Raw genomic sequence first — 27,135 nt, 5'->3', positions numbered from 1 at the left:
GGACAGGACTGTGGACACGCACCGTGGGCTTGGTGCGGGGAACAGGAACGGGCCAGACAGGACTGTGAACACGCACTGGTGAACTGAAGCGTGGAGCCGGTTTAGCCACTCGTCCTGGCTGGATGCCCATCCTAGCACGGCATGTGCTGGGCATGTCCACCGGACGCACCGGGCTGTGCGGGCGCACTGGCGACAGCTCGCAACTCCGCATCCCATGGCTCCTCCTCCAGATCTTCCCTCAGCAGGTCCTCAATCAACCGCCTCATCTTCGTCTCCTCCTCCGCCGTCATCCCCCACGAGAACAGTGGTCTGGGCTCTTCCTCTGCCCTTCCGGACCACCCCATTAGCCCCCCAAAAAAAAAATCTTGGGGGTGTCTTCCGGGCCTCCTCGACCGCCGCCTGCGACTCCGTCCACCGGCTGGCATTACCACCTCGACCTGGGAATCCTTCCGCCAGGGTCCTTTCCCCGACATGATCTCCTCCCAGGTCCAGAACTCCTTACCCTCGCGAGCCCATCTCTCACGCTCCTTATCCTCCCGCTGCTTGGTCCTGGTTTGGTGGGGTGTTCTGTAACGATCGTCGTCGGGTGATGAGGAAGCGGACCAAAACGCAGCTGGGAGCGAACACATGTTTAGTCTTTACACTGAAATAAACACGTACACAAAACCAAGACAAGGCCGATACGTTAAATTGCTCAAACACAAAGAGGCAACACAAGGCTATAACGCCAACATAGAAAACAAACCAAGGAAAAATACCCAACATGACACACCCTGACCCAAAATACCCGAGTTCACCTGGTCAGGGCGTGACAATGGACCAAATGTAAATTGGTCATTTTACTCAAAGATTGGGAAGTCCCTCCTAGATTTTGATGTACACCTTTATAAGCATTGGCAGTTGTGGCCTCTATATTGTACATGGAGCATTTCAGAAGGGAGTGGAAGAAACAGAGTGGAAAGTCGACAGTGTACTGCGTGCTATGTACCAACTTCTGAAGGATAATCCAGCCCGCAGGGAGGACTATTTTAACATCATTGGATCATCAGATCCCCCAATGCCACTTAAGTTTTGCCAGACACGGTGGTTGAAAATGTGCCCGTGCTTGAAAGAGCTTTAGAGTTTTTACCCCAAATGGCAACATATGTGAAGGCTGTAGAGATGTCCAAATCCAGGCACAAAGTCCTTTGAGGTGATTCAGGAGGCCGTTAAGGACCCTTTCATGACAGCAAAATGAAATTCATCTTGTCAGTGAGCAAAGAAGTGACACGATTCCACACACGCTACCAGACCAATAAGCCCATGGTGCCATTTCTCTCTACAGACTTGTTCAAGCTGCTTAAGAGCTTGATGAGCAGATTCATTAAGCCAGACCTCTTGAAAGACGCGAAGACCCCTCAAAAATGTCTTGATGTCAAGGTGAACCAGTCATCCAGTCACATTGACTACTCACAGGTCGACGTGGGCTTTGTTACTCGAAGAATTGTGAGAGACTTGTCCGCAGGGAAGAAAATTGGACAGAAAACATTGATGGATGTCAAAATCGCTTGCAAGAAGCTCACAACTGTTAACCTCTTGACGGTCGCCTAGGATAGGGGGCGCCACAGCGCATTTTGAAAAACATTTGTGCCCATTTTAAACGGCCTACTACTCAAACTCAGAAGCTAGGATATGCATATAATTAATACTTGTGGATAGAAAACACCCTAAAGTTTCTAAAACTGTTTGAATGGTGTCTGTGAGTATATCAGAACTCATATGGCAGTCAAAACCCCGAGACAGATGGAAACAGGAAGTGGAATTCTGAATTGCGAACTCAACTTCATCACGTTGCCTATTAATCACACCGTGAGCTATGGTTCATTGAGCACTTTCTATTGCTTCCACTAGATGTCCCCAGTCTTTACAAAGTGGTTTGAGTCTCCTACTGTTAAAACTGAATGAATGAGACGCTGTGGAACGTGGTCACACGGAGAGGGCCAACACCATTATGACGCCGGCGCCCCTGGTTACCCTCCCCTTTCGAAACGTTTTGAAACACAATGCAATCGTCCCCCTCGAATCTTATTGGCTCTCTTGTTGAAAAACGCCCTGAAGATTTATGTTATCCAACGTTTGAACGAACCTAAATGGGAAAAAAATGCATTTTCTCGAAATGGCTGTCCCGCGGCCGACGGAGCATTTGGATCAGTCTTCAGACGCGCTAACAAGAACAAGCTCTTGGAACATAAAGGAGTAATTTTTTCGAACGAAAATACATTTGTTGTGGACCTGGGATTCCTGGAAGTGCTTTCTGATGAAGACAACCAAAGGTAAGGGATTATTGACAATAGTATACAAGACTAGATGTGATATGCGATTGTTCCAAGATGGCGCTGACCTGTAACGTTAGCCTATTTTTCAGAGTATCGCATCCCCTTTCATCGCAAAGTATGATTACCCAGTAAAGTTCATTTTAAATCTGGCATTACAGGTGCTTTCAAGAGATATTCATCTATAAATCCTAGAATGACAATATTACATTTTAAAAATGTTTTCGAATAGTAATTTAGTAAATTGTAGCTCTGTTTCATCGGATGCATTTGAGGGAAAATAGTTAGTCAATGTTACGCACCGATGTAAAATGCTGTTTTTATATATAAATATGAACTTTATCGAACAAAAGAATGCATGTATTGTGTAACATGATATCCTAGGTGTGTCATCTGATGACGATTGTCAAAGGTTAGTGCTGCATTTAGCTGTTTTTTGGTTATTTGTGATGCATGTGGTTGGTCGGAAAATGGCTATGTGGCTACTCTTATGATATACTCCTCTAACATAATCTAATGTTTTGCTTTTGCTGTAAAGCCTTTTTGAAATCGGACAACGTGGTTCGATTCAGGAGAGGTGTATCTATAAAACGATATAATTTGAAAAAAAAATTGAAAAAAAAAATTAGTACATTTTGTTATGCTAATGGCGATATGATTTTTCGCTCGATGTCCGTCCCGGAGGCCGCACAGGGGTTAACAAACTCAATGAGAAATCTCCATTGAAGTACTCTCTGGTCTCACATCTTTCTTTCTTGGATCCAAGGGAAATAGCAGGCACAAATGGAAAGATGCTGTGTACAACAAAATTGAAGAAGGTCCTGACCTACCTTGTAAATAGTCATCAGGTGAAGGAAGAAGATTGTAATGACATTCGACAATACTCAAATTGTATTGATGTCATTGTCCAGGCCCAACACTCAGAGTTCATAAACTTTGATCCCGTCCAAGACAGCGTGGACACATTTGTACATGAGTGTAGATCAAAGGACAAAGAGCTCAGAAATCTATGGAGACTTTGCCGCCAACTCCTCTTACTGTCACATGGGCAAGCCTCAGTAGAGTGCGGATTCTCCATCAATCAGCAGATTGAAGTAGAGAACTTGAAAGAAGATTCATACGTAGCACACAGATGTATAGTTGACCACATATTAACTGTGGGTGGCATACATAATGTGTGCATTGACAAACTGATGCTGCTGATGTCAGTGGCATCTGCAAGGCAGAGGCATGTGACACATCAAGAAGAACAGAGACAGAGAATAATGGATGAGCAAAAAAACAGAAAGAGAAAATACCTTATAGATGAAATAGATTAACTTAAAGGGAAGAAAAGAAGACTGACAGATGACATGTTCTCGTTAACCTCAGCAGAGAAATTTGCACTTAAAGCGGAGAGCACAGGCAACCTCACTCTTATTGCCAAGTCCAATAGCCTGAGAAAGGGTTGTAAAGATAAAAGAGCACAAATAGCTGAAATAGAAACACTACTCTACGAAAAAGTGAATGACCTGAAAAGCAAATGAAGGGGCATAGCAGCAAAAAGCAAGGGTTGGGCACTGTTTTAACAGCTTGAGAAAGGGCAAAACACTATTCAATGAGTAAGTGATAAATAAAAAGAAAAAAGAAAATGAACCAAAAAGGCCAACAACCCCAGAACACAATGGTTGGGGAAATGTTTTATTTATTTTGATCCAATTCATTTTCATCTTTTATTGTTGCAAAACATTTTATTTATGGTCATGTGTTTTTGTTTATTTATCTATTAATTTGGTCATGTTCATGAAAAAAAAGCTCATGTTTTTGCTCTGCGACATGTTTTATGTTGTTAAACCTGTTGGGGCTAGGGGGCAGTATTTGCACGGCCGGATACAAAACGTACTCGATTTAAAATGGTTACTACTCTTGCACAGAAACGAGAATATGCATATAATTAGTAGATTTGGATAGAAAACACTCTAAAGTTTCTAAAACTGTTTGAATGGTGTCTGTGAGTATAACAGAACTCATATGGCAGGCCAAAACCCGAGAAGATTCCATACAGGAAGTGCCCTGTCTGACAATTTGTTATCCTTCTGTTGCATCTCTATCGAAAATACAGCATCTCTGCTGTAACGTGACATTTTCTAAGGCTTCCATTGGCTCTAGGAAGGCGCCAGAAAGTGGAATGACGTGTCTCCTGTCTCTGGGCGAAGAACAGCAGGAGATTTTGTGAGTGGTCAGGCTGGGAACAGTGACACTGGTGATGCGCGTTCATGAGAATTCTCAATTTTTTTCTTTCAGCCTTTGAATGAATACAACGTCGCCCGGTTGGAATATTATCGCTATTTTATGAGAAAAATAGCATAAAACTTGATTTTAAACAGCGTTTGACATGCTTCGAAGTACGGTAATGGAATATTTTGAATTTTTTTGTCACGAAATGCGCTCGCGCGTCACCCTTCGGATAGTGACTTGAACGCACAAACAAAACGGAGCTATTTGGATATAACTATGGATTATTTGGAACCAAAACAATATTTGTTGTTGAAGTAGAAGTCCTGGGAGTGCATTCTGACGAAGAACAGCAAAGGTAATCAAATTTTTCTTATAGTAAATCTGAGTTTGGTGAGGGCCAAACTTGGTGGGTGTCAAAATAGCTAGCCGTGATGGCCGGGCTATGTACTCAGAATATTGCAAAATGTGCTTTCGCCGAAAAGCTATTTTAAAATCTGACACCGCGATTGCATAAAGGAGTTTTGTATCTATAATTCTTAAAATAATTGTTATGTATTTTGTGAACGTTAATCATGAGTAATTTAGTGAGGTATTTTTGAGGTATTTGTATTTCGCGCCACCCGATTCCACTGGCTGTTGACTAGGGAAGTTAAGCCGGTGCTAATGAAATAAACGAGGAGTTCCTTAGCTCTTCAACTCGTCAATAAGTCTCTGTCTCTATCGCTCAACTTACACAATAAAATTGTTTTGCTGTGCTGTGTTAGAGAAGGCAAGAGACCACGTAGTCTGCCATCACTGTAACACAGCACAATTGAGAAGTGTTCACACATTCAAGCCTCTCTCTCTTTTTAATTGTTGTCTGTGAGCTTCTGTAAAGCCTGCTAGTTCTCATTATAAAAATTCTCAGTGTTGTAACAGTAATTAACCTTGATTCATGTCTCAAACTATGCGATGTTGGATCCTTGAATTTGAGGGAATTGGGCCAGGAAAGTCCTTAAAGTCCTTGAATTTGATGTTTAAGAAGGTGTGGGAACTCTGGTACCCTTTACAGCAGGGGTGGGGAAACTTTTTGTCATCAAGGGGCCATTTGGATATTTTTTAATTAATTTGGGGGCCATATTATTAAAATGTGCTATTTTCTGCTTTATTCATGTTTTAATGTGACTTTAATCACTGACATTGGTTTTATATTTTAAATATGACTTTGATGTTTCTTGTGTCCTTGAGTATTTAGAAAAGTGCTAGTCCTATTTAAATAAAAATTAGTATTGTAAGTAATGTTGTTATTATGATTACTTGTTCAAACTCACCTCTAATGCGATGGCTGAAACTGCTTATCTTTGACGAGGTGTTTGATGTCAGCTGGCAGTGAAGATAACGCTACTCGCAGCTGGTTTTCCAGATTTGTCAGTCAGTCTTGAGCGAAATCGAGTCTTTGCAAGAGTCAGTTTGTAAAAGAACTGCTCACAGCAGTGGTTCGCCCGAACACCGATGCAAATTTAAGTGCATGTCTCCTCAGAACTGGAAAATGCTCAGCGCTAACATACATTTTGTAGAACTCAAGGAGAGGGAGGTTGTTGTACCTGGCTTTGAGCTTGTCTTTGCTTTGCAGCTCAATGACTTTGTGTTGTAGGCCATCCGGCACATCCACTGGTTCGGCGTTAAACAGGGTTGCAAATATGTTCAACTCCAGTTGTTTACTTTTCACATCCTTAAACCGCTCACAAAATGCCTTCGCGAGCTTTCCACACTCACCGGTATATTATGACGTAATCTCAGGCTCTTGTCCTTGCAGAGTAGGAAAATGCACTGTGTTACCCCTTTCTAGTTGGACTTACCACAGCTTTAATTTCGCTTCAAACTATTTCACGTTTAACAGAAAATCGCTGAGAAGCTGGTTCGGCCCTTGGAGCTTGACGTTCAAGTCAGACAGATACTTGGCTATGTCCACCATGAAGAAATGTATTTTATTTTTGTGGGAAAATGACATCTAGAGGTTTTTTTTTTATTATAAAAAAAACACATATTTATGAATTGGCTCGGGGGCCTGATCAAACGGTCTCGTAGGCCGTATACGGCCCGGAACCCGGACGGCCCCCGCCCCTGCTTTACAGTATGCAGCCGTTCTAATTGTATTTATTCTAATCTAGCTTCTTTATTACACACCCTCCAATTTTAAGGTCTCAATGTCACTGCAGCCATTTTGATCCTCCCCTACCTCCTCAAAGAAGATCCAAGTTGGCTTACAGTCTGTAAAGTTCCCATCACCTACAACACCAATAGAGGGGAATCCCTTTGCGGATGAGAGCCACGTCCAACTCTTCCTGGATGGAGAGCAGCTACTCACTGAAGAGCAGGAGGACATCTCCAAGGGATTGGGAGTGGTGTGAGGAATAATTATCTTTATACATCAGCACATGTATCAATATGTTCTATTGTTTTGTTAAGATACATGTTTGTGTGGCTAAATAGGGGGTAAAACTGTTGAGGCATGCAGAAGGCTGTTTCTCAAACTAGAGTCACATAAGAAACCACTTGATACTGAAATACAATAACGGGCTCAGAGTGTACAGGAAGTGCGTCACGAGGCTGGGACCAGCCTGCACGCCAGCGATAGGATGAGTAAGTTTAAACCATGCTCATCCTCCCTCTGACAGGCCAGCAGTGAGCGGGAACTATCTCTGTCAGAGTATATAAGGGAGAACAAAGGATGGGTCGAGCAGTTCTCTGTCTGCCCTGCGTGGTGTTTCAGTGAGCCCGTATATACGAACATCATATTTACCATTCAAGTGTTTGCATTAATTAAAGTACAAAGAAATCAGAAGTTACTCTGTGCTGACTATTTTGTTCTGATACCAGATCCGAATTGACGCAACCCTAACAGTGGCAATGGGGTCCATTTCCTTTTTGACATTGAGTATGCAGCATCAGTGAAAAGCACTATGCTGTGCATTCAGAAATGTGTTCTGGGAATTGATGAGAGAGTTAAATTACGGACGAATGTTGAATGGTTAACTTTTTGCTGTAGAGGAGACCAGAGCATAAAGTAACGCGAGGTCAGTTGTGTCAGCCAAATTACTCAAATTAGAAACCACTTAGAAAGCTGTTATTTGATGTGCTAATGCTTTGTTAATGTCTCTACATGATTGACCTGTGAAATATTCTCTACTGTATCTAAACATACAGTTGAAGTCAGGAACGCGTCTCCTTCCTGAGCGGTATGACGGCTGCGTGGTCCCATGGTGTTTATCCTTGTGTACTATTGTTTGTACAGATGAGCGTGGTACCTTCAGGTGTTTGGAAATTGCTCCCAAGGATGAACCAGACTTGTGGAGGTCTACAATTTTTTTCTGACATCTTGGCTGATTTCTTTTGATTTTCCCATGATGTCAACCAAAGACACACTGAGTTTGGAGGTAGGCCTTCAAATACATCTACAGGTATACCTCCAATTGACTCAGATGATGTCAATTAGCCTATCAGACGCTTCTAAAGCCGTGATATAATTTTCTGGAATTTTCCAAGCTGCTATTAAAGGCACAGTCAACTTAGTGTATGTAAACTTCTGACCCACTGGAATTGTGTTACAGCGAATAATCTGTCTGTAAACAATTGTTGGAAAAATTATGTGTCATGTACAAAGTAGATGTCCTAACCGACTTGCCAAACTATAGTTTGTTAACAAGAAATTTGTGGAGTGGTTGAAAAACAAGAATTTAATGACTCCAACCTAAGTGAATGTAAACTTCCGCCTTCAACTGTAAATTGAATGGTATCAAACACATGGTTTCCATGTGGTTGATAGTGTCACGACACCTACGGAAGGTGGCGCCCCTCCTCGCTCGGGCAGCGCTCGGCGGTCGTCGTCGCCGGCCTACTAGCTGCCATCGATTTATGTTTCACGTTCTGTTAGTTAGGCCTAGGTTAGTTGCGCGCCTGTTTTGTGTTAGTTGTTAGTGGGGAGGGGTATTTAGGCTAGTGAGTTAGGTTTGTTGTTTGTGCGGGATTGTTCGTGTTGTCAGGGTGTGTTTGTCATGAGGTTCTGTATTTTTGGAGTTACGCTATTCGTTTGGGCTGCGTCCCTGGTTACGTTCTTTTAAGGGTGCTGCGTTTCTTTTTGCACACTTTGCACTCCATACCTTTGCATATTTTCCGTGTGGATATTTTATTAAATTCATTCACGGAATCATTCTGTCTCCTGCGCCTGACTCTCCTGAATCCACACGCCACCCATTGTGACAGATAGCATTCAATTGACTCCATTCCTGCCATTTATTATGAGCCGTCCTCCCCTCAGCAGCCTCCATTGATATAGTTATATGTCTGTCATATTGAGGTGTCTAGCTATAAAATAAACCTGATAAATCAAATTGACAGGCTTAAACTAGGTGTCTTCGCTGGACAGGGGGGCAGTGAGAAAGAAAGGATGAAAGTGAGAGAGAGGTGGGAAGAGAGTGGAAGACAGAGAGATGGAGAGAGAGAAACAGAGAGAGAAAGACGGCAGTGCAAATATACTTAGACTTGAGTATTTCAACAACTCTTCTCTTCCAACTTGTTAGGCAATCATACTAACCTGCGGGGGTAGGATGGCCAGCCACACAGGAGGGTGATTTTTACTAAGGAGGAGAAGGAGGCCATGCTGACAGAAATGCATTTTGGACATTTCAGAGTGAAGTGCATAATCAACCTACGCTTCTTCTGACGGGGAATTGTCAAGGAGGTGGACAGCTGGGCAAGTGAAATAACCTTTTTGTTTATCAATCACATAATATTATATCTGAAATTATTATGATTTCAATTAATATATCAGAGAGCACACAATGTTTCAATTTGTCACTTTTTGCATAAAGGTCAGTACCATGTGTAGCCTGCCAGAAGTTTGAGAGGGCGAAGACTGTGGCGCCGGAGTTGAAGCCCATCAAATTGATTTCACCATGGCACATGATCGGTAAGTGTCCCAATTCAGATTTTGCCGTGATAAGTTGTTTTGTAATGGTTTCTTTATTTGACCACAGCAGAGTTCAATATTATAGAACATGTGTGTGTGTGTGTGTGTGTGTGTGTGTGTGTGTGTGTGTGTGTGTGTGTGTGTGTGTGTGTGTGTGTGTGTGTGTGTGTGTGTGTGTGTGTGTGTGTGTGTGTGTGTGTGTGTGTGTGTGTGTGTGTGTGTCAGTATCCTTACAAATACGAAAATCTGCAGACTGTATAACACAGATACGGGTAAGAGTAAACTAATATTCTCTCTAACTCTTTAAATGTTAATGGTTGACCTCATCGGACCCTTCACGAAATCCAGGAATGGCAACAGCCGGTGTCTGCCGGCGACCGATCACTTTACCAAGTGGGTGGAGGCAATACCCATTAAGGTCAGTAAAGGAAGAGTATGTGCTTAACTCCAAATTCCCTTCTGAAACCCATTATAAAGGTGCTTGGAACCAAAAATAGACTTTCGTTTTGTATGATACCCATCAAGGACGAAACTAGCGAGGCCACTTCCAAGGCGATGGTGGACTATCTTTAACACCCACGGTTCTCCTGAGGTCATCTTGAGTGACCGAGGTCAGGAACGCTGGAACAAGGTACGGTTGTTATAGTTTACATACTGTCACCATTGGTTTGTTTTATTCATTTTTTACAATTTGTTTTTCTATGGTACATAATCAGACATATTTCAATATCTTACATTGTCAATAGATATCGCTTTCCTACCCCCTCCTCCAGGTTGGGTGAATGGACCAACCAGACCCTCAAGACTGCCATGGGCTAGTCCCTTGATTGGTACCAGGAATGTTGGGAGAACAACCTGAAAGTAATTCTCTTTGAACACAACAGCAGCATCCAGGCCGAGTACGGACGGGAGCCGCAGCTGTTGACTAAGGTAAACAATGCAATTGTATATACAATTATTGCATATACTGTAGTCTTTCAAATTTGTGATTGACTTAGTGTTGTTGTTTGTCTATTGCTATTTTTGTATAATATACTTTCAGATCATTGAAACCCCACCTGGTGTGGTGGAAGTTGTCAAACAGATCAGAACGCCTTTGAGTACTACCTTCAGGCATGGACTGAGTAGGATGTGGAGGTTTTTGACCAGGTAAAAATGATTGCCCGCTGTTAATAACACTACACTAATCCATCACATTTTCTCACAGTAAAGTGTAACCTGCGTGTTTGCTTGTTTACGTCTCTGTCTCCTATCCTTTTAACTCTTCTCCTGTTCTCCAGGAGTTAGGGGTTCTGCCCAACACCCAGACGTGGATCCACCTGATGTCTTCCATTACCAACCACCCTCCAACTTTTCATTACATCCTCTACAGCTACTGTTGTTGTCATTATCTGCTAAGAAAGTTTTCTTGCTCTGTCATACTGGGCACATAATATGTGAGATACACAGATGAACTAAAAACGCTAGCACTGCAAACACTCAGAAAAAAGAGAGATTACATTACATTACATTTAAGTCATTTATCAGACGCTCTTATCCAGAGCGACTTACAAAATGGTGCATTCACCTTATGATATCCAGTGGAACAACCACTTTACAATAGTGCATCTAAATCTTTTAGGGGGGGGGGGGGGTGGGGGGGGGTTAGAAGGATTACTTTATCCTATCCTAGGTATTCCTTAAAGAGGTGGGGTTTCAGGTGTCTCCGGAAGGTGGTGATTGACTCCGCTGTCCTGGCGTCGTGAGGGAGCTTGTTCCACCATTGGGGTGCCAGAGCAGCAAACAGTTTTGACTGGGCTGAGCGGGAACTGTGCTTCCTCAGAGGTAGGGGGGCCAGCAGGCCAGTGGTGGATGAACGCAGTGCCCTTGTTTGGGTGTAGGGCCTGATCAGAGCCTGAAGGTATGGAGGTGCCGTTCCCTTCACAGCTCCGTAGGCAATCACCATGGTCTTGTAGCGGATGCGAGCTTCAACTGGAAGCCAGTGGAGAGAGCGGAGGAGCGGGGTGATGTGAGAGAACTTGGGAAGGTTGAACACCAGACGGGCTGCGGCGTTCTGGATGAGTTGTAGGGGTTTAATGGCACAGGCAGGGAGCCCAGCCAACAGCGAGTTGCAGTAATCCAGACGGGAGATGACAAGTGCCTGGATTAGGACCTGCGCCGCTTCCTGTGTGAGGCAGGGTCGTACTCTGCGAATGTTGTAGAGCATGAACCTACAGGATCGGGTAGAGAGCAGCAGTGTCTGGACTTTGCAGTGTCCCTCTTCAAGTCCCCCTTCTGAGACTGGCTGCCTGTTGAGAACAAGTGACAGGCAGAATTCCACACACCAGAATTCAGTATTTTAGTCTGTGATTGCCATGTGAGCGAACAAGAAAATCCGTACCAAAACCTATCAAAGTTTGTATTAAAATCTTAAATATTGCCAGGTTGGTTTTCATAGCATTTTCACAAGGTGTTCATTATTGTAAGTTATAAGGTATTCTTTGATGGTATTTATTTGTTCCACGTTATTCAATGCTGTATCCTAGGACCTACCATAGATCCATATATGAGCTATGCGAGATAGAAAGATCATCATAGAGGACTACCTAAATGATATTATTTCAGTGTAGATAAGGGAAGGGCGGGTTCAAATAAAAACATGACAGCCAGACAAGCCAGTGAATGAATCAAACTGATTTGCATATGAAGGGAGTGGAAATTAGCCGTCTTTGTGATCTGTAATGTAAGTAACTTTAATGTGTCAAGCAGATTACACGTTTTTTTTTGCCATTTCCCGAAACATAGCAATGTTTAAGACATGGATTTCATGTTGTAATTTTTTTTTTTTTTTCATTTAGCAGACGCTCTTATCCAGAGCGACTTACAGTAGTGAATGCATACATTTCATTCATTTTTTTGTTGTTTTGTTTTGTTTTTTTCCTCTCCATACTGGTCACCTGTGGGAATCGAACCCACAGCCCTGGCGTTGCAAACACCATGCTCTACCAACTGAGCCACAGGTAACAAGGTAACCAAAAGTAGTTTGAATTCATGTTTTCATTTTATTAACTAAACATAACTTGTTTAAACAGTGAAAATGCCGTGGAAATCAGCCTTGTTTCCATAGTGATGATGAAAAGAAAGTAATTTAGGCTGTAATGATCTCCAGAATGCTAATCATTAGGTCATCACACCGTTGATATAGCAACGCTAATAGTTTATCAAATTCCATTGTGACGTTGAGGGGGACACTATTTGGCCGGGGGACATTATTTGGCATGACAGGCCCCGTGTTGAGGGTCAGTGTGGCGGAGGTGTTGTTGCCTACCCTCACCACCTGAGGTCGGCCTGTCAGTAAGTTCAGGATCCAGTTGCAGAGGGAGGTGTTCAGTCCCAGGGTCCCAAGCTTGGTGACGAGCTTGGAGGGGACTACAGATGTATGCTCTTCATTTGATCACTCTGTTGTTGCTGAGAATTTTCCTGCGCCAGAGGATTTACATAAATTCATGAACGCTGAGCTGTAGTCAATGAACAGCATTCTCACATAGGCATTCCTCATAGATATTGGGTGTTTTGACTGCAGCCTTGCAGTGTGATGTTTGTGTCTTTTGGACAAACATCAGTTTTTGCAGTGAAATTATGGGTCAAAAGAAAAACTTGCACAAGGTAATGTAATTTCCTTGGTGATGATGTGGATGAGTGGCATTTGTTATTTCAATTTTCTGCAGGCGATTTTGACGCATGCGAGTGTGGCATGCCGTGCCTTGATGTAACGCGTGCAAAAAATAATGCATTTGTATTTGTGCATATCTAATATACGCGTGTGAGTATGGGTCAGATTTTTACCCGTCAGAGGATCTCAAGACCCCTACACTTTCACTTACCCATTCCTTATAGACAACCTCAGCAACATACACCTCCTAAAACATGAATAACTGCAAAGCAGCAGTGTACATTTTGTCCTTGATCATATTTAAATGAAGTTTATCATATTTTATTATTTTCCCCTAAGGGTCCAAAAAGTGAGGGATAAATTGTGAGCTGAAATATTCAGTTGGAACATTGCCTGCATACAGTAATACTTATCCTATAAATAATGTGCTTTTAAGGGTTCAAAGCGTAACCTCAAACAAAGATTGCTGTTGTAAAGGCATTGTAAAACAATATCAGAGAACAATACAGAAGGAAATGTAATGATCTAGCTAGCGACAGTTATATAATCGTTAACTTATCTTCCTCATACTGCAGATATCAGTCATTACAAGATATTGGGTAGCCATGGATACCACACCAATTATGCAGCATGGTCTTTTTGAGAAAACTGTAAACATAATTTTTATATTGTGTATTGAACATTTCTCTAACATAGAGCTCATACTGTTCGGAATATATTCGGAATACATTCTCTATCAACTCTTTCTTTTCTCTCCAAAACTCCTGAACGTGCCGTCCTTGGCCAGCTCTCCTGCTATCTCTCTCAGAATGACCTTCTTGATCCTAATCAGTCAGGTTTCAAGACTGGGCATTCAACTGAGACTGCTCTTCTCTGTGTCACGGAGGCTCTCCGCACTGCTAAAGCTAACTCTCTCTCCTCTGCTCTCATCCTTCTAGACCTATCTGCTGCCTTTGATACTGTGAACCATCAGATCCTCCTCTCCACCCTCTCCGAGTTGGGCATCTCCGGTGCGGCCCACGCTTGGATTGCGTCCTACCTGACAGGTCGCTCCTACCAGGTGGCGTGGCGAGAATCTGTCTCCGCACCATGCGCTCTCACCACTGGTGTCCCCCAGGGCTCTGTTCTAGGCCCTCTCCTATTCTCGCTATACACCAAGTCACTTGGCTCTGTCATATCCTCACATGGTCTCTCCTATCATTGCTATGCAGACGACACACAATTAATCTTCTCCTTTCCCCCTTCTGATAACCAGGCGGCGAATCGCATCTCTGCATGTCTGTCAGACATATCAGTGTGGATGACGGATCACCAGCTCAAGCTGAACCTCGGCAAGACGGAGCTGCTCTTCCTCCCGGGGAAGGACTGCCCCTTCCATGATCTCGCCATCACGGTTGACAACTCCCTTGTGTCCTCCTCCCAGAGTGCTAAGAACCTTGGCGTGATCCTGGACAACACCCTGTCGTTCTCCACTAACATCAAGGCGGTGACCCGATCCTGTAGGTTCATGCTCTACAACATTCGCAGAGTACGACCCTGCCTCACACAGGAAGCGGCGCAGGTCCTAATCCAGGCACTTGTCATCTTCCGTCTGGATTACTGCAACTCGCTGTTGGCTGGGCTCCCTGCCTGTGCCATTAAACCCCTACAACTCATCCAGAACGCCGCAGCCCGTCTGGTGTTCAACCTTCCCAAGTTCTCTCACGTCACCCCGCTCCTCCGCTCTCTCCACTGGCTTCCAGTTGAAGCTCGCATCCGCTACAAGACCATGGTGATTGCCTACGGAGCTGTGAAGGGAACGGCACCTCCATACCTTCAGGCTCTGATCAGGCCCTACACCCAAACAAGGGCACTGCGTTCATCCACCACTGGCCTGCTGGCCCCCCTACCTCTGAGGAAGCACAGTTCCCGCTCAGCCCAGTCAAAACTGTTTGCTGCTCTGGCACCCCAATGGTGGAACAAGCTCCCTCACGACGCCAGGACAGCGGAGTCAATCACCACCTTCCGGAGACACCTGAAACCCCACCTCTTTAAGGAATACCTAGGATAGGATAAAGTAATCCTTCTAACCCCCCCTAAAAGATTTAGATGCACTATTGTAAAGTGGTTGTTCCACTGGATATCATAAGGTGAATGCACCATTTTGTAAGTCGCTCTGGATAAGAGCGTCTGCTAAATGACTTAAATGTAAAAAAAAATGTAACTCTGAATGCAGAGGGGTCATTTCCCTTATTTTTTGAGGGAGCACTGATTGCCAAATTCAAGGTCTTTGGATTAATTATGCACTTGATATAGTTTTTCTTATGTATACTGAAATTGTACTTTTGAAAAATGGGAACGCATCTTTCAACGGTGAATGGAGGAAGTGAAGAGAACAGCCATGCCTCAATTATAAAAATATGTCGTTTTCACAGGACAGAAGTTGTCTTGTGATTTCTTTGTCTGAACATGAATGTGTGTAGAATATCTCTCTTTGATAAAACGTCTTGTCGTGGAATTATTCTAATCAAAAGGAGAGACTTTTACATTTATTCAAAACAAGTCAACTTTATTATTTAATTACTGCAGTAATGGAGCTTGTCAACAACCCTCCTGTAGGTGATTCGTTGAGAGCCCAACCAGCAGGACTAAGCCACAGCATTTTATAGTAAAGTCCATCCTCCTGGATGTTCATGACACATCACAAATGTATGGAATGGGTCACAAGGTTCGGATTTGTATGAAAGATACTAACAATTCACAGCAAACAGTATCTGCTGTAAAGACTATTCTCATTGTGTAGAGACCAGGGTCTGGCCCCCAACTCCATACTGGAGCCATCTCCCCCTGGTACCCCAGTATATAAACATTAACTCATGCTGTGGTCTTGTTAGACTTATCACCCAAAGACATCGTAAATCTTCTGTCAGTGTTAGATCTCCCAGAGGCCCATCCTCAGTAGAACACATACAGATGAAAGTGTTCTAAGAACCCCCTATTCTGTAGCACAAAACAGCCATTTGATGCAATAACAGTATTATAACATAATCTTGTAATTTCTCCACCATAGTCTTCTTTCAATACAAATATCTGTCTTTGTAGTCATACACGTACAGCTAAGCTGAAAAGCTCAGCTTCATAAGCACGTGTCAGAACAAGTTAGCAGATATCGCTCATTTTTATTTTCAATACATATTTGATAAAGGCCTATTTTCGGAGACACGTATCGCATTAAAGTATTTTCTTCAATCTTATTTTGTTGACCACAGTGAACAGTAAGAAATCGTCTAAGGAAAAAAGTCAACTTCTCTTAGTAAAATAAAAAATGATTGGAAAAGAAAATGCTTCAAATTGTTCCTTTTTCTTTTAAAGCTCTTCAGTGTTACGCATATCGCTTAATTGAATGCAAAATACATAACAATCACAACCTGAACTCTTTCAATGCAGGGCTCATTTATCAAAGATAAGTCAGTCAATACAAATGGTGGATAAGAGCATCTGCTAAATGACTTAAATATAAAATGTAAATGTTCACATTGACACTCAAACAGCATTAGAACAAAAACAGTTTGGAAAGGAGGACCGGTCAGAGTGAAAGTACTCTACTGTTCATTGAACTGCCTCTACAATGCTGAAATAAATAATAAACACAGAAATGATCAGTAGAGTGTGCGGAATGTCTTTCATTTACTTTATCCAGCATATTCATATTTTTAGGTAGTTTTACAGGTGCACAAAGAGACACAAATCATCCCCAAATTAAAAGATACATCATACTTTGTTCTGCACAACATCTTATTAAAATATAAGTATCCCTTTCCTCTAGGGGATCGGTGTCCCTATACCGGGACGGTTGTTGCTAACGTGCGCTAATGTGACTAGACTGACGTTGTATGTAACAGCCAACTTTCCAGGACATAGACATGTCTTATATGGGCAGAAAGCTTAAATTCTGGTTAATCTAACTGAAGTGTCCAATTTACAGTAGCTATTACAGTGAAAAAATACCATGCTATTGTTTGAGGAGTGCACAACAACAACAAAAAATGTATCACGGCAACTGGTTTGATACATTCACCTCAGAAGGTAAATAATGTAGTTACATTCAGTAATCTTGCTGAGGGTCCCAGAGATAAAATGTAGCGTAGTTTTGTTTGATAAAATCAATTTTTATATTAAAATGTAGAAACAGGGTTCTACAATTTGAACCCCTGCTGTGTCTGGCCCCACACCCACCACACCTGGCCATCTAGATGTGTGAAGGTTAGTGTCTTTTCTTTAGGGAAGCTAATTATCCATCATAACATTCCTGGGAGTGTGTAAATTGAAATATTTTATTATCATATAATTTTTGTATGTTCTCTATAGTTATGTACTTGAAAATGTATCAATTGACCAATTCGGCACATTTGGGCAGACTTGATACAATTGCATTTTGTGCAGTAATGCAATGCTTCATTGGATCAGTCTGAAACTTTGCACAAACACTGCTGGTGGCCATAATATAAATTGCGCCTAAACTCCTATGCGATTTAATGGCCTTTCTCTTGCATTTAAAAAAAATGAAAACACATGTTTTTTTGTTTGTATTATCTTTTACCAGATCTAATGTGTTATATTCTCCTCATTAATTTCACATTTCCACAAATTTCAAAGTTTTTACTTTCAAATGGTATCAAGAATATGCATATCCTTGCTTCAGGTCCTGAGCTACAGGCAGTTAGATTTCGGTATGTCATTTTAGGCAAAGATTTCAAAAAAGGGTCCGATCCTTAAGAAGATCGTTTCATTTTTGTTTTTTGTTCTCCATTAGATCATCATCATTGGGGGACACACATTCACTTCTCCCTATAGTCATTTCCTCCCTTGTCCTAGGAAATGGTGCAACACCTTGTCGTGACCCTACACAGTGCTTCCTTGTGTCAACTGTTCTGGTAACACTTTACTGAAACCCTGCAGGCATCATGCTTAATAACTTGTTATACGCATGAATTAGTCTTTTATAATGTCCTATAATAAAGCTTATAATATGTTATGTATCTTTATTACTTCCTCACCAAGACCTATGTCACGTTTGCTCAACCTCTGTGTCACTCACATACACCATCTCTTCGGGAAGCTTTGTGAAGTCTTGAATCACTACTTGGGGTGGCATGGGCATCGGCATGGGCACAGGCATAGTCACTTTCGGGCCGTGGACAACGCAATTCTTCTGCATCTCTACCCCAAGGGCGGGAGACGGGACCTCGCCGAGATGCCTCCGATACTGGACAAAACTGCACGTCTTAAGAACAATGGCGATCACATTTTTACCCATCAGTATCCCAGACACCCTCGAGTCCCTATAGAAAACCATGTTCCCGCCTCGAATGAAGAGAGTGATAATGTTAATAGTCACCAGGCTGAGAATCGGGTAGAGCATCATCTTATGGGGCACAATGTTCACCCCTTGCATGCTGATCTCGCTCAGCGACACACACGGCAGCACCAGCAGCAGGATGTAGCAGTAGAAGAACATGAGTCCCTCTACCCATAGGGGGAGCCCTCTCCTCTGAGGCTCCCATAGGTTGGCCTGCACGTCCAGGACGTCGAGCAAGTCCACCACCACCCAGAAGAGTCGACACCGGATCTCCTCCTTCTTCTTCTGCGGCCGCACATACTCCATGTGGTCGATGGCCACCAACGTGATGTAGACCACGGGCACACAGATGGACAGAAGCAATGTCAGCGCCTTCCGTGCCACCCCGTCCACGCCGCCGCCAGTCCAACCGTCCAAACTTCCCCTCTTGCCGTCCTCGGCCTTGTAGTTCTGGTAGACAAAGTAGACCTTGATCTCCAGGACGAAGACGTAGAAGAACCATAGGATCATGGTGTAGCCACGCTTGGAGGTCCGCACCTCGGAACCCACCCACACGGCCACGTAGCGTAGGACGAGGAGGAAGCAGATGTCCCCCACAAGGACCATGATGCACACACCAATCTTCCTGGGCCCCTGGTTCTGCTCCACCAGGTAGGCGTCCATCAGCACCATGCTACCCATGATCAAGATGGCCGACAAGCACATATGAGGCTTGTTGGCGGGCGGTGGTGGCACCATACTGACCAGGTGGCGAAGGTCAAAGAGAAAAATAGGTCCAAGAAAGAAGTGAAACCAAGATCCAAGAAGAAAGGACGAAACACAGGTCAAAGGAAAATGAAGTTCCAAGAAAAAGACATCGGTCCAAGAAAAAATTGTAAAAAATGTAATAAAATATAAAATAAATGAAGGTTGTGGGTCAAAGCAAAAACCTTGGTTCAAAGAGGGTTGCGTATTATAATAAATGTGTGGTAACTGTCTCTGTTCATCAGTTCATTTTAGTCCTGTTGGTTGAATCAGGTATATACCACCAGTTGGTTCAGATAGTTTTAGTCCCATCAGATGAGTACAAAGTCAGATCCACTTGCATGACCGGCCATCATTTCCCCCAAAATACCCTCGTAAATATGAATAGTTATCCTTCTACCTCTATTCAGTACTTAGCAAGCAGGGAAACAATCAAGCAGAGTAACTTTGAAACCGCATTGCTGCCTAGGGAATGTAATAAATAAAAAAAATCCTTACTGACAATAATATTTTTTGCCCTAACTCTAAAACTCTACACTCTAAACACAATACCTCCACGTCATTGATTTGTAGTCCTTTAGTATCTGCAGTAACTGGGAATTGCTCTTGTATTACTTTAATGTTCTTGTAATTCTGTCAGAGGTTGATATCATTTTAGATGTTGTACATTGTAGATAAGTTGACGCATAAAAAGCTCTTCCCGAGCAGTAAGAAAAAGCGCAATGGTTTCAGCAATGCACTTACACTTACGTCTCTAGTCATAATCAATCAGAAGGATTCGCAGCATTACATTTCCGGTTGGATGCCAATGTGGAATTGGGAACTCCAGCACTAATTCCATACAGTGGCACGGAGTGAAAAAACATGATGGATAGGGTTCATTATCTGAGTGTTGGATATCCACTGCAAAAAATTATAGGTTTCGTCTCCATTGTAATCCTCACACGTTCCCAACTCTGTGATATTCCCAATATATTGTGTTGACAAAAGGAAATGAACAACTGCGATTCCAATGTTCTCTTTCCACTGACCCACAAAATCATCCCTCGAACTCCCCTTTTGAGTCATAAAAGGGAACCTGTGTGTGTAACCTCAAAAAGAAAGGACTGATAAAAGTTTCTCTTTCAAGTTGAATCCCTGAAAAACAACAAGCCTCTTGTCCTTTTCAATAACAAGTGCTCTCACTTCAAAGATGCTCTCCCCTTGACAACCGAAAGCTCTTCATGCGGAACAATAAAAATAATGTGTCCCTTTGATCAACTATCTGTTCAGGTGTGTGTCCTAGAATGTCCACAGGAATGCGGTCAACCCTCGAATGCCGGACGTGCCCTACTGCCCATTGAGACACACACGGCCATCAACGAAAAGCCCTTTTCCCTCCTGTGTCATCTTCTTTCCCCCTCCGAAAAGGAGTTGCGAATGGCCATCACATTGTCACAGCATTGTCAACTCTCCCTGTTTCAAATGTCCTCTTATGTGAAAATCTCTAAATATTTGCCCTCCTTGCTCCTACTCGAGGTTCTGTTTGTCTGTGCCTTCTCAAACTAGGTCTGCTGGAATCTCTTTTCGCTCCTCCTCTCTTGCCTCTCTTCCTTCCCCCACTCGTGTGCGCTCAGCCGTTGGATGGTGAAGAGGCATGCTCAGAAAGCCACAGCTGCAGGAGGAGAGAGAGAGCGAGGGAAAGAGAGATAGGGATGTAAGGGAGCGATGGTGATGGTCATGTGTGAGCTGCCTCCTGCCATCAAATTCTCTTCTCTTTTTTCATCCCTTCTTTTCCCCTCCTGGCCCATGCTCTTTAAAGCCCTCCGTCCCTCTCCTTCAGAGTGACTGATCCCTGCTGTGAAGTCCACCCAACCCCTCAGATGTCGAGTTCCTCCTTTTATCAGGGGAGGGCAAAGACGCTCGGGGGGGGGGGGGGGGGGGGATTCAATAACATACAAATCACACACACACTCCACTGAGACGAGTGACACACACCCCCACGCACACAAATCACACACACACTCCACTGAGACGAGTGACACACACCCCCACACACACGTCCCCTCCAGCGGCCCCCGTGTGTGTGTGTGTGTGTGTGTGTGTGTGTGTGTGTGTGTGTGTGTGTGTGTGTGTGTGTGTGTGTGTGTGAGAGAGGAGAAGGGGGAGGCTAAGCCTTGGCTGCTCTTTCAGAACCGTTGCACTGATTTCTTCAAGGCAACACAGGGGTGAGAGACAAGAGATACTCAGAGCACTTAATATACCACCATCCATCCAAAATGTGGGCGCTATTATGCACAATTTATAACAATAACAATAGGGGAGCATAGAAATAGAATCGTCAATAACTTAGAAATAGAATCATGGAACATTGACCTGAACATTGACTTAAATGAGGATGCCTGTTCCAGAAAATTTCTATGGCTGATAATTCATGCCTTACTCATTACAAGCCATAACCTGTGCCTCAACATCACAATCTCTCTTTTTGGAAAGACAGGCTCTTTCATTATTGATGAAAGACTTCTCTTTTCCAGAATTAACAGAGGGATCGTCAGGCATAAATAATAAATGGGCAAGAGGGAGGGCTAGCAGTGAGTGAAGGAGCTAGCTGCCGAGTCCCAGCGCTTCGCTATGCTAATAAGGCATGTAATAATAAATGGGGATGGAGAGATGGAGGGCTAGCGCCACACTAGGTCTTTGAGACAGTGTGGGGGAGCGTTAGCCCCAGTGCAAGGCTACGCTATGCTAATAAGGCATGTTTGATCACTTGGCATAAATCCTAACATCGGACTGTTAAGACACCCCCCAGGGGACAGGTTCTGTGATGCATTACTCCCAAATATGAGCACACAGGTCGGGGTTGGAGTGGGTTGGAGTGGGGTGTCGGGAAAGCCACCGCCACCGGCCATCAGTTTATTGGATCGCATGTCATTGACTCCAGACACTCTCCCTGTCGTGAATGCTTATACTAAACTATCTAAAAACCAGTGAAGCAGAGACAGACTATCGTCCTTACCCACTGTAGTGAGGCACGAGCTGTATCCGAGTAGAAATGGAAAGTGTTTTCCACCAAGTAGATACATGTGTTAATTGTGCTTTGTAGCCTCTCTCTCTCTACAGGGAAATCATTTAGTCTCTTTCTGCCTTTCCTGTAGGTTCCCTTTTCTGAGAAATACTCCCTGAAACCAGGATTGGTGTTTCATTGAGGTAACCACTTTTTTTCATTAGTATACTCTTAATTGTATCTCTTAAATGTTTTAACGTGTGTTTAATCTGTCAATTTGAATGTGCCATAACAATAAAATAATTGTAATTACTAATAAAAATAGCACTTTGATTCTATTACATGTTTTGTTATGACTTGGTTGGATATTCTTATGGTTTTTCTCACTGTCAACATTATCACAGCCAAAACCACTTAAAAATATACAATTATGTATAATCAATCGCAATGACACTGTGAAAGCTTTCAGCAAGAGCTAAAGTGCTTTCTTACTTACGATGTAATTATATTTTAACAGGGAAAATGGGACTAGTGATATAACATATCAAAAGGAATAACAGCTTGTTCGTTGATTATTGCTATGGAAACTCCAAGGAGTGGCTTCTCACTTCCAATTGTGTCTAAATTCCTTTAATTGCAAGTGGCACCAGCCCCTTTCTTCTATTCAATGCACAAAGTGCCCAAAGTAGAGCTAACTCAATTACTGTAATGAAACAGGAGACGCAAATGCAAATTGTGAGGTTCTCAAATCGTATTTTCTCGAAGAGGCAATAAACTATGAGGGCGATATAACAGTTCCACAGCATCCAACAACACGCATTACACATATGACTTCACCCTCCAATAAATTGGATGAACTAATGAACAAATTATTTCTAGCTGAGAAAAAATACCTTTGGAGGATTTTGGAGTCTCAAGGACTGTTTGATACAGGAGTGGAATTTCTGTTGCTCGTATAATTGTATCAACAGAATTGAAGGTGTAAGTGAGCAATTTGGGCAACATCGCACTCAACACCATCCAAACACAACATAATCTGATACCTGATACAGCTCAAATAGCACATAATAAGTCTATGAATCGTATCATCCCAGTGGCAACTTTTGTGAGTAGGGGTGAAATTGGAATGTGTCGTTCGAAAGGGAGTTCATTATGGTGTATGGAAATAATTTTGACATGCAAAGAAATTCGTTTTTTGCGAACCTTGAAAATTTTACAATTACAGTTCTCAAAGTGACTTTTCCAAATTCCACCTGTCTGTGAGCATTAGGTTGTCTTATTGGCTGGGAAAACACTGGAAACTCAAGACAGAGTTTGTGGAGAGAAAGTACCTAAAATTCCTAAAATGTCCACTGGGGCCAGCGATATTCTTAGCAACAGCTCATCTACTACTTGGCGCTGACCTACTTCTTCCTTTACCGTGAAATATTGATCCTGCCCGTTGGAGAGCTGTTACTTGTGTCTCATTGCCCCTCTATGTGGTTTACTTTTAAAGGCCCTGCCTCCAACCAAAAGCCCATTTTCCAGCTGGTGCAAGCCCGGGTCCCGTGCCACCAAGAATTATGGCCATGGTCACGGTCGGTCAGAAAAGCATACCGTATCCATCTGCCGTGCTGTGGTCATTGGTGTGGATATAACATCTAGAAAATTGTGCTACATGTTTCCTGTGATACATATTTGTTTCTGCATGTGTTTGTATACATAAGAAGGATATATGTCCTGTCAAATGTGTATCGGTGGTATAATCCACACACTATACCACGTGCCTAATTTATTTATCTGGACTCGCATGTGCCACTCTGGGGCACAGAAGTAGAGCGCTGCAGTAGATACCCAGGCTGTGTCCCAAATGGAACCCTATTCCCTATGTAGGGCAGTACATCTCACTAGGGCCCATAGGGCTCTGGTAGAAAGTAGTGCACTATGTAGGGAAAAGGGTGCTATTTGGGACGCAAACCCCCAGTGAACCCCATGGAGAGAGGCTGTTCATTACTGACGATGGCCATTTATGTTTAAGGGCACTTCAAGTTCCATTGTAATTTTCTCCCCTTTGAAGAGAATATTTTTTCTTTTGAGTGATCACCTGGGGCTTGTGTAAGTGTGGTGGTGGTGGGGGTCGGTTCTTGGGAACACTGGTGGTTATTTATAACATGTAACCACAACCGTTCATGTCACCTTTTTCTTTACAGAAAGAGCACCGAAAGACAAATGATGTTTAATGTAGCCTGCTGTACTACAGTTCATTACCATATTGGATAGTGAGTCACACTTGCTTGACTGTAAGAAATGTACCACTTACATTTTATAAAAATGTATGTTTAGTCAACCAGTGTTTTTTTCCCCCGTACTCCTTTTCTATTCTCTTTTCTTAGTCTTCCCGGTTTTGACCCCTGCCTGACTCTGGACTACTTTCCCGCCTGCCTGATCATCCTGCCTGCCCTTCGGTACCTATTGGACTCTGAACTGGTTTTAACCTTTCGCCTGTACACGACCATTCTCTTGTCTACCACTTTTTGGATGAATAAACATTGTAAGACTCCAACCATCTGCCTCCTGTGTCTGCATCTGGGTTTCGCCTTGTGCCTTGATACACCTGCTCTTTCCATGACAGACTGACCAGGTGATTTCAGGTGAAAGCTATGATCCCTTCTGATGTAATTTGTTAAATCCACTTCAATCAGTGTAGATGAAGGGGAGGAGACAGATTAAAGAAGGATTTGTAAGCCTTGAGACAATTGAGACATCGATTGTGTATGTGTGCGATTCAGAGGGTGAATGGGTAAGACAAAAGATTTAAGTGGCTTTGAACGGGGTATGGTAGTAGGTGCCAGGAACCCCGGTTTGTGTCAACAACTGCAAAACTAACAGCGTTACATAGTGTTTCCATAACTTTCATCCAAATGGATTATGTCCAACCATAAAGAGAAACCATATGAAAGAAAGTGATGGTAGCACTTTGTTATGGTAACATGGTGATGGTAGCATTGTTATACATTGTACTTTAGTAATTGTATAACAATGAAGTTGAGTTTTTGTTATCACACAAGCAGTATAAGCAGCAGTCTGTTTTCTTCTTGTGTTGTTACAAAAAAACACTCAACACCACTACTATGTTTTTCACTTCAGGTCCCCTCTTCATTAGGTGTTTTGGCGCTGCAATTATTATGCAGTTAATAAGAAGTACGTTATTAATAAGATGTTGTAACTACTTTAATCACAGTGTTGCTACACAGGAATAAGAACAACAATGTTGGGACTCATAAAACGAGTGTACAAAGTCAAAATTGGGATAGAAATGAGTCATCAGAATCTTCATGTTTCATTTTAATGACCACGTGAGTCAGTAATCAGACCAAGATTCCCAGACACCAGAAATCTTACAAATGTATCGTCTGACCCACAAATGTGTTATTTTTTAAAGTTTTAGATGGGATGGAAACATTAAAAAGTAATGAAAAGATGCTCTGGAAATGAAAATGGATGAATCAAATTAGCCCAATTTACTTCGCCATAGATTTCCTCAGAAGCACACCCAAACCCAGTGTCTACAGTAGGTCCAAATATTCTTATAGCGTAGTTCTTTCCCTAGTCTCCTTTCCAACTTGGCCCAATGGGTCTGGACTAAATAGGTGCCAGCAGTGACGTGGAAACATGCAGTGCATCTAAAAAGTGGCCTCTCCTCCTCTCCTCTCCTTTTTCTGCACTGACCTCAAAACACAGGATAGGTCAGAGTAATGTTGTGGTTGCCACCAGGAATGTGCTTTTGTCCTTCAAGTTATTTCACGTAAGTGCAGATGAAGGAAAGGAGATGAGGAGAGGAAGCCACCTTAGACTATTGAGATGTACCCCTAAATACAATCCTTTCCTCTCACCTATCAGAGGTCACAAGGGGACTTAAAAAAAAAAGATATGATGTTTTCAAGGGTTATACTGTTGTAAGAGGAATTAGATTAGGAGTGTTTGAAACGTGTTCAGACATTTGATTGTGCTATTTAATGTCATTCATAAAGGGGAAATCAGATATAGAACATGTTTTGCAAGCCTGGCATTGTCACGTCCTGACCAGTAAAGGGGTTATTTGTTATTGTAGTTTGGTCAGGACGTGGCAGGGGGTGTTTGTTTTATGTGGTTCGGGGTTTGTTGGGTTATGTGTTATGTAGAGGGGTGTTTGTTTAGAGTGTTCCGGGTTTTATGGGTTATGTTTTAGGTTAGTGTATTTCTATGTTAGATCTAGGGTGTTTAGTTCTATGTTTAGTTTATTGGGATTGGCCTTCAATTAGAGTCAGCTGTTCCTCGTTGGCTCTGATTGAAGGTCCTATGTATAGGGGTGTGTTTGTAATGGGAAGTGTGGGAAGTTGTTTTTGCATAGCTGTGTGTAGCCTGCATTACTGTTTGTCGTCCGTTCGTTTTCTTGTTTTGTTTCATAAGTGTTCTAAATAAAGTTAAAATGAGCACTCAACCCGCTGCGCCTTGGTCCAATTCATACGACGGACGTTACAGGCATTGCATCTCCTTTGCAAAAACAGAACGAAAACTCTATTGGTGCTTCGAATGCCTTAAGCTGTTTATGAATGTGTTATATGGTTCATATGCTCAGTAGGGTGCCTGAAGCGTTACCTAAATATATGTTTCTCTCAGCATGGCTTCCTTTACTTTGAATGTCTATTCTTATATCATAAGAGCGTCTGCTAAATTACTTAAATGTAAATGTTAAATGTTGAGCTTATATTTCATAGTGTATGGGTGTTTATTTTGCAAAGAGGTAATGTAGATGCACACAGACACACATGCATACACACACACACACACATCCAAAATCGTCAGTATTCCACTCATGAGTGTAAAATTGCATCTGGCACCCAAAGGCATTTGCACTGCGGACACACCGCTTCCCACAGTTCTTTGCATTTCCCGCTGTCACATGATAAAAATCTTTGA

General features: G+C 42.7%; 1 pseudogene; it reads right to left on the bottom strand.

Annotated features, from left to right (window-relative positions):
• Positions 1-15,649: 15,649 nt before the first annotated feature.
• On the bottom strand, positions 15,650-21,033 carry LOC106585275 (transmembrane protein 121 pseudogene; annotated as a pseudogene).
• Positions 21,034-27,135: the final 6,102 nt, after the last annotated feature.

Source organism: Salmo salar, chromosome 02 (assembly GCF_965601325.2).
Source record: "Salmo salar chromosome 02, fSalSal1, whole genome shotgun sequence".
NCBI classification, from domain to species: domain Eukaryota; kingdom Metazoa; phylum Chordata; class Actinopteri; order Salmoniformes; family Salmonidae; genus Salmo; species Salmo salar.
This window is presented reverse-complemented; position numbering and strand designations above follow the sequence as displayed.